Source organism: Triticum dicoccoides, chromosome 4A, assembly GCF_002162155.2.
Source record: "Triticum dicoccoides isolate Atlit2015 ecotype Zavitan chromosome 4A, WEW_v2.0, whole genome shotgun sequence".
Lineage (NCBI taxonomy): Eukaryota > Viridiplantae > Streptophyta > Magnoliopsida > Poales > Poaceae > Triticum > Triticum dicoccoides.
In genome coordinates this window covers 62,360,620-62,367,796 of record NC_041386.1, presented here as the reverse complement: position 1 = coordinate 62,367,796, position 7,177 = coordinate 62,360,620, and the positions used below count along the sequence as shown (strand labels likewise).

Below are 7,177 nucleotides of genomic sequence, written 5' to 3'. Positions count from 1 at the left end.
ACACCCTCTCCTCGCTCGCCGCCTCGCTCCCGGACCTCCCCTCCGCCGTGCCCCTCCTCCTCTCCTCCTCCCCGCACCCGCTGCCCCTCCCGCACTACGCCCTCCTCCTCGGCATCTCCACTCATGCCGGCCTTTTCCCCGTCTCACTCGCCGTCCTCCGCCACATGCGATCCTCCGGCCTCGCGCCCGACGTGGCCTGCTTCCACTCCGCCCTCCGCGCCGCACGCTGGCATGCTGATGTCTCCGCCGTTCTGGACATCATGTCCAGGTCCGGCGTCAACCCGACCGTCCCCCTGATCGTGACCGCGGTGCATAGGCTGGCGTACAGGGGCGACTTCGAAGGCGCCCGCTGTCTGATCGACAAAATGCCTGAGTTTGGATGCGCGGCCAATGTGGTGGTTTACACCGCGATGCTCGATGGGATGCTCGGTTTCGGTCATGTGGATGCCGCAGTGGTGCTGCTGGAGGAGATGGAGGGTGGCAGGCTTGGTGCCGGGTGTGTGCCCAACGTGGTGTCGTACACGTGTTTGGCGAAATGCCTGTGCCGAAAAGGGAGAATGGTGGAAGCTCTGAGTTTGCTGGATAGGATGATAGCTAGAGGGGTGATGCCGAATCGCATTTTTGTGCGGACGCTGATCGATGGGTTTTGCGCGGCCAGGGGGGCTGGCTTGCTTTCGAAGGCATATGATGTGGTGGAGCGATTGGTCGTTGACGGAACTTTGTCAAGCGGGCAGTGCTATAATGTTCTTCTGGTAGGCTTGTCTGTGGCTGGGATGACAAGGGAAGCTGAAGGCCTCGCGCAGAGGATGATGAAGACAGGGGTGCAACTGAGCCCGCTCGCAGGAAGTGCAATGGCGAGGGAGCTGTGTCAGAGGAAAATGTGGTTGCATGCTTGCTGTTGGTTGAGACTGATGGATGAGAATGGGGTGCTCTGTGATTCTGATGTCTATGCTGGCGTGTTGCTGGGGCTGTGTCAAGAGGGGCATGTCCTTGAGGCCTCGGCGTTGGTGAGGAAGGTCATGGATAGGGGAATACGGATTGACGCTTCTTGCGCTGATTGTTTGGTGCAGTTACTGAAGCAACATGGTGATGAGGAGCTAGCATCACATGTATTACAGTATTAGGATTGAGGAGATCCTCTGAAGTGATGTCACTTTGAGCATTGTGTGGCTCTGTGCTCAATTCTTGTAGAAGATGGTTTGAAGAACAAGAACAGTGCAGGGAAAAAATACATTCATTGGAGGACCTGTTATTTTAACATTCTTGTGAGTAGATTGCACGATCTGCTATTTTTCGTGGAAGAGAAACCCCTGCATTTATCAAAGCTATCACAATAACTCTAGATATCTGCGGAGAGGGAAGCAAATTATAGCAATTAGAATACCTGCATCAATTTTATGCACATGTGCAATTCTTTAGTGCATTATGTGTATATGATATTTTTTGTGCATATCCATGCAAATGCAACCTTCTATATAAACTTGCTTTTTTTCCAAGGGAAATATACACCCGGTATTTGTATCGAGACATAGAGAACTTCTGAGAATACTGTCACTGCTGTGTTTGCACCTAAAGATTTTGATACATTTATGCAATTAGGTTATTAAATGATAAATCATTGTATTATACTATTCCCCAAAAGGCTTTCTTTTTGGAGGCAAGATTTTTACTCGGACAAGAGCTCATATACAAGCAACTGCAACAGGATTATTGTCTTAACATTATTTGTTACTTTGTTAGCATGGGCAATTGGGCATGTGACGAAGCTGCAGATGGAGGCAGTGTTTATGGGGATTGGACTAATGGACACGCTTCTTGCCGCATAGATGCTTAAACGGGGCTCTAGGAATATAAAGTTACCGGGTGTTGCGTGCATCACCCTGGTCACCTGCATCGAAGAGAACCAAGCATACAATTGGTAACGATTTCCCTTGTATGACATGTACATTCTGTTCCAGTATAATTGGTGCATGATACATTTTCTAATTACCAGCTTCAGTTGAGTACTACTGCAAGTTGTTGATGCCTGGTGGTCAGATCGCCTCGTACGAAAGTACCCTATTGAATGATGCACTGTTGATTGAAATAATTGTTCTGATTCTAGTAATTTCATTGTTCATTCATCGGATGGTTATAGCACAATGCTGTTATATCCTATCTAAACTCTTCTATGATGCATATGTTTTTCTATTTTCTGATCATTGCAGTATGACTTAATTGGACATTTGATATATGTAGCAGGCGCCGATTGCCAGGCAATGGGATGCCTTGAATCTCCTGTGAACTGTCCTTGTTTAATCGTGTGGGAGAAGTATATTTTTCATCCCTCGACTCTTTCAAAAGTTTACAAATGATCCCTAAACTCCAAAACCAGCAAACTGTAATCCCTCAACTTTCAAAACCGGATAAGTTTAGTCCCTGGTGCCGCTTCGGGTGGTTCTTTGCTGACCGGGAGTGTTTTTTGACTAAAACTGGATACATCATGTGCGGGTCCCACTTGTCAGCATCAGGAGAACGAAAATAAATGCTTAAAACAAAATGCACAATGCATAGTTTGAATCTGGGACCTCCAGCATGAAGGGTGCACAAGCTAGCCATACAGGAAATGTTTTGCATTTAACATAGCGGTATATATTGATTTGTATTATATATGTGGGTATTAAACGCGTTCAAAATTAACTAATTTAAAAGAAATTTATTTGTCTTTATTCCTAATTAAAACTGAAGAAAAAGTAGTTATGCCATGCTGTGTGTTTTCTTTTCCTTGTTTTTGCTCAAGTAATTAGTAGTTTGACTTGTGCTTTTGCATTTGTATTAGGTGTTTGCTGATTCAACTTTCTGCGCATATATTATTAAAAAATTTCTGGACTCATGTGCATGACGGAGTAGCTGTATTGATGTGTACGAATTTGTACAATGGAGATACAAATGTCAAAATTGGTAAAATAATGTAAGTAGTTATTACTCTTTTTTAATTTAGTAGCTAACTAACTAGTTGACCTAGACGTACCATTTGTTCTGCATTTCTACTTATGTCCGTTGTGTGTGCACTCTGCGTGTGGTGCCGAGTTCGAGTGTGTGCACCCTGCGTGAGGTGTGGTCATGTGGAGTTTGTGTATGCACCCCAACTAAATACTAAGTACTCCCTCTGTACTTTTATAAGATTGATCGTTTAGATCACTAAAAAGTTTACAGAGGGAGTAATATATAACATGTATCACTCAGTACAACATCAGATTATTTTTGGATAGGTGGCTAGCTCCAGTGTGCACGCTGTGGGAGGTGCCCAGTTCGACTCTATTACACGCCATTTTTTTGCTGCGTTGATTTATTTCGCGTTTCCACCACTGACAGACGGGTCACGGGTCCCACTATATTTTGTGCGTCTCCTGTCACTGACAGACGGGCCCCACCCAGTTTGAGTAAAAAACGACACCCGATCAGCAAAGAAACCACCTAAAGTGGTACTCCCAGGGACTAAACTTCTCTGTTTTTAAAAGTTGAGGGACTACAGTTTGCTGGTTTTGGAGTTTAGGGACCATTTATAAATTTTCAAAAAGAGTTCAGGGACGAAAAATATAATTTTCACTGGAGTTCCTTATTTATATGTGACTCCCCATACAAACATGTGATAAACTGATAATAGCTCATAGGGAGTTACTTATTTTACTGGAGCCTTATAACTGCATGTGATTACTAAAAAGCCTTGCGATTTATCAACTAACATTAAGAAATTTTGATCACCTATGCATTTTAGAAATTGAATTTCCTGAATCCTGATTGATTTATCTCTGACCAGGCGAATCTCACCAACAGTTCAAGCAGAGCAGTTAGCATCTTCGATTTATATTTGGATACTTTATTTGTAATGTAGTGAATTAAGCATTGTAAGGGTAGTGCTAGTCTTCAGTCAATTCATCACAACTGGTGATTATTTTCCACTTGCATAGATCGTATAGACTGTTCTTTTTCCCAAGTAAACCCACCGCATCAACCTTTTGGTTACACATGATTAAAATCATAGCCTTTTGGTCTCGTTAAGGTTTTTGAGCCTGAATTCAGATGGATCTTTCTTGTTCTTGCTTAGTCTCGAACACTTGTTAAAATTATGTTCACCATGTGGTACCCTGTCTTATTCAGATTCAGTCCAGCTCTTCTGAATGTGAGCTAATGTTTATTACAGATCCACTCACCTGCATTACACTGCAGTACTTTTGAAACGGAATTGCGCTGCAGTATCACTGTTGAACTTCTGAGTTTGTTCTCTTTTATGTCAGCATTTGTTCCCTGTTCCTTGTTTTTGTGCAGGACAATATACTGTTATAGTCTTATGCTATCTCGTATCCTGCAAATACCTTTCAAAGTAGAGATCATTACTTCAAACTGGAGTAAGGTTGTTGCTACGGACTAGCTGGTTCGTGAGGTTCTCAGCCCAGCATTGCTCTCAGTTCTGGACCATAAACACCTCCGCCTCCTGGCCTCAACCGTGCTGGCAGCCCCTGCTTGCCTATCTAGCGACGGGTCCTGCCATTTGTTTTGGTACTAGAGGTAATACTGACCTCCTCCTCCATCAAAGATGTACATTTGTCTTATCTCTGGTTCAGAATATTGATATGGTGTAATGATCCCAATAACGAACTGTTGCTCTTCCGTAATACAAGACGAGGACGAACAACGATCTGCCTGCACGCTAATGCTTAGATCTGTCCTTTTTTTTTCTGCGTGACTTCAATCTCTTCCTCACTCCCTGATGTTATGAACTGGACTAACATTCGTAATCCGTGGTCTGTTCCTGCAGAGTCTCCAGTGGCCGGTCAACTTTGCTTCACAGTAACCTTCAGCAGTTCAGCTGATTCCCGGTAACACAACACATCAGTCATTTAGCATATCTTTTGCATGCACCGTTGGTTTGCACGGTGGTGTAGACATACAAAGAGGCAAGGAATCAGGTCCCACGAAATTTTGGCATTGCACTGTCAACCTCAGGGACAACTGCCAGTAGGCTGCCTTTGCATCTTGGTTTGCTATTGAGGAACATCTAATGTCAGATGTCGTTGTATTGCTCTAATATATTTCTTCAACTAATGGCCGCGTTGATAATTAGTGTCCGACTGGTATTTGTTCTGATCACGAAAGATCCTGACATCAAATGAGTCTCAGTGTCTAGCTGTTGCCCCCATTATTGAGGATTGCACACAACAAATACAATGTTTGGTTAACCGAAAATCCCAAGGAGCATCAATGCTTGTTGCTCAACAACAATCCTTGCATATACCCTTTAGTTTATATAGTTTATAAGATCATTTATCTAAATTACTTAGGATCTTTTGAAATTTCATGTTTTTTTAGCTTTTGGATCAACACCCACTTATTCCCATTTTCCACCTCACTATAAACACATGTGGATTAAAAGTTTCAGTAAGTTTTTAGTTACTCCTTGGTCTAATAATATAAGAGCGCTTTTGACCCTTATATTATGGGACGGAGGGAGTACATCTTAAAACAACTTAGTCCTAGGAGGAACTAGGAACACTGTTTGTCCATGCTTGAATTTCATGTTTTGCTCCTTCCGTCCCATAATATAAGATTGTCAAAAATGCTCTTATATTATGGGATCGAGGGAGTCGAAAATTGAAGCAGGTGAAAATTAGCAAAATGGCCATGTTCTCCTCTCCAAACTGAGCTCGAGGGGCAACTGAAAGGTCACGTGCTTTCAAGCTCGAGCGGTGGGCCTGGCTGTCTGCAATCGGCCGACGCCCGCCGCAGCCACTTGGACTGTGGAAGGCCCTGCACTGCACACGTATAAATGAGCACAGGAAAAGAATGCGTGCCATTTGGAGCATCCTACTACTAGTGTATGTGCGTTGGTGCATGTGCCTCAGGCACTAGCACATCCGTATACTGTGCTGTGCTGGCATACATCTCCCCTTTTCCCCAGTTGCCCTCGTTTTCTTTCGGGGAGCCGTCTCGTCATTATGAGCTCCAGATCGGAGATGGATGAGGTTGCGCTTGCACGTTCGGGCAAGCGGCAGGTGGTTATCGACCTAAACCTAAACCTGCCGCTGCAAGTTGATACGCAGAGACGCACACCGTAAACTAAACCCATGTCCCATGTCCCATGTCCCCCCAAAGGAAGGCGGTAGGAACTCGCGCACGGTTGCGGAAGGTGAAAATCAGAACTCTCCAAGAAGCGTCTACTCGCTGCGCTATTCCGTCACGTGTTACCACATCACCTTGGTTACTTCCCAAGGCATGCAACTATCTTTTTTTATATTCCTCAGCAAGAAACAAAAAGCAAGGCAAAAAGTTACTCTACTAGTAGTTGAGACGGAGACGGTGCGATGGGTACGAGTGACAAGTTGGGCAGCTGGCTGATTGCGCCTAAATTAAACAGGCCCCGGATAGAGATGGAGATGGAGATGGGTCATGGCTATCTTATCATAAACGCTGCGTGCGTGCGTCATTGGAGTTTAATTTGTTTATGCCGTGGGGAAAGGCAGATGAGACTGACACCGGTCTGCCCAACAAAGAAGCTGTAATCGGCCACACTATAGCTTTCTGGCCTCAACTATATGATACTATGATCCAGTTGTTATCCCAGCGAAAATAAAATACGATCTTTTAAAGAGAGTCCCCCCGCGACCCTCTCGGGTCACTCCCCTCGCGAGCAACCGAGGGGGCGACCCTAGCCGCCGACGCCTCAGGCCCCCTCGCCCCTCTTCTCCCCTCGCCATCGCCGGTCCGCGCCGCCGGGCAAAGCCCGGCAGGTGCTGGCGGCGACGGCCCCCCATCTCCTCCTTGTGCGAGGGCTCGGCGCGGGCGGGCGTCCTCGGACGGCGGCGGCGTGTTCATTCAGGACGCGGCGACGCGTGGGCAGTTCCGGCTGCGGTGCCTCGTCCTGCGCGTGGAGGGCCGGACACGGCGGGGGCTGCGGGATCACGCGGAGGCGACAAGGACGACTCTGGTGTTGGATCCTTAAGCAGCAGGTAGGGCGGCGTCCCTTGCCTATGCGGCGGTGGCCAGATCTATGGCCAGCATGGTGCTCTTCCCTCGATGGAGTCTATGCCTGGAGATGGGCGACGGAAGCCGCAAATCTGGCGTCCCGTCCAGATCCGCCCCGGCGTGGCAACCGGTGGCGCGTGGAGGACCGGTGAGGGACGGCTGGAGGCTCCCTGCC

At 46.4% G+C, this 7,177-nt stretch overlaps 1 long non-coding RNA gene and 1 pseudogene across 1 annotated transcript in view; both read left to right on the top strand.

Moving 5' to 3' along the window:
• LOC119284991 overlaps window positions 1–5,189 on the top strand; it is a 6,001-nt pseudogene extending 812 nt beyond the window's left edge.
• A 1,441-nt stretch (window positions 5,190–6,630) lies between these two features.
• The window catches only part of LOC119284990, a 4,997-nt gene continuing 4,450 nt past the window's right edge, over window positions 6,631–7,177 (top strand). The window contains exon 1 of the long non-coding RNA XR_005139306.1: window positions 6,631–6,986. This is a non-coding gene — a long non-coding RNA (uncharacterized LOC119284990). The remainder of the gene's footprint in view (window positions 6,987–7,177) is intronic.